Source organism: Pelecanus crispus, chromosome 18 (genome assembly GCF_030463565.1).
Source record: "Pelecanus crispus isolate bPelCri1 chromosome 18, bPelCri1.pri, whole genome shotgun sequence".
NCBI classification, from domain to species: domain Eukaryota; kingdom Metazoa; phylum Chordata; class Aves; order Pelecaniformes; family Pelecanidae; genus Pelecanus; species Pelecanus crispus.
In genome coordinates this window covers 772948-774445 of record NC_134660.1, presented here as the reverse complement: position 1 = coordinate 774445, position 1498 = coordinate 772948, and positions in this window count along the sequence as shown.

Genomic DNA, 1498 nt, shown 5'->3' with positions numbered 1-1498 from the left:
CTCCCACCGCCGGAGGACGCCGCGCTCCGAGGCAGGCGGGGAAGGCCGAGGAGCGCTGTCCCGGGCAGGTGCGGCGGGTGGGGATGGCGCCCCGGACTCTGCCCCGCTCTCGGCGGCCGGCCCCCCTAGGAGAACACCAGCAGCCGGGGCTCACTATTTGGCAGCATGTCTGCCTCCGCCAGGTCCCCCCGCAGCCGCCGCGGCTCACTATTCCGCAGGTGCCCGCAGCCGCCTCCTGCGCATGCGCCAGCGGCGGCCAGGCAGGATATGGCTGCTCCCAGCGCCCCCCTCCGCCCGCGCATGCGCGGGCACGAACAACACCGCCTCCCCGGCGCCCCCCCGCTCATACCTACTGCGCATGCGCACAGTCCCCCCCCACAGCCCACCCCCTGCGCCTGCGCCGCCAGCCCAGCCCCCCCCCCCGCGCATGCGCCGCCTCCTTCCAACACGCCCCTCCACTGCGCATGCGCGCCCCGCCCGCCTTGCCCCACCCCCGGGGACTCACTTCTGGCAGCGCGGGGGCGCATGCGCCGTGCGCCGCGGGGGCCGCTCAGGGCGGCGGCTCGCTATTTGGCAGGGAGCCGCTCCCGTCGCAGCGCCATCGCACCGGCCGGCGGAGGAGGCGGGCAGGCCCCTGCGGGTCTCGCACCGCAGCCGTGCGGCCGGGCCGCCGCAGGAACAGGTCTGCCCCCCGTACACCTCGCAGAGGCAAGCGCTGGGGGGACGACGCCACCTTCCCCCGGCCCTGTGGAGGTCTCCAGTCCTCGCCCGAGTCCTCGTGCTGCTTCTCCCCCTCCCACCTCACCTGAGCGGGACGCGGCTGCCGGCGGGGCCCCCGCCGCCTCCTCGCGCCGCCCCACACCGACACGGCCGGGGGCGGGGGCGGCGCTCTGCGCGCGCGCGGGGCGGGGCAAGGCGGGAAAAAAGGCGGGAAGGGCGTCGGCCCTTTCCTCGCACCTCTGTGAGGAACCGGCGGCCCGAGGCGCCGGCGCACCGCTCCCGGCCTCGGAGGCCTCTCCTGGTGGGGCGTGCGGGCTGGGCGCCCCGCCCGGAGCCGGTGCAGGGGCTCACTGACAATCAGCCGGGGAGGAAGCCTTGGGGGAGGCGGGAGGGCGGACGTCTGCCCTGCTGTTGGGAGGCCTGCTTTCGCCTTTCCTGCCCGTTCATTCGAGGGTTGGGCGTAGCGTTGGGTAGTGAAAACAGAACCATGGAATGCTTTGGGTTGGAAGGGACCTTAGAGGCCGTAGCCCACCCGCCCTGCAGTGGGCAGGGACACTCGGGACAAACACAAACCGTCCTCCCCCTTCTCTCGCTTCAGGCCGGATCGCGGGCCGTTTGCGTGGGTCACCAGTGCTTGTGAAGAGCAGTTCCCTGCGCTGTGCACAATGAGAATTTCCTGCCAGGTTTGAGGATGATTGGTGAGGTTTTTTTCCCAAGGTGCAGGCAGCATTTATTTTAACCTTTTAAGAAAAGGATTATAAAGCAAACATGCTTTATG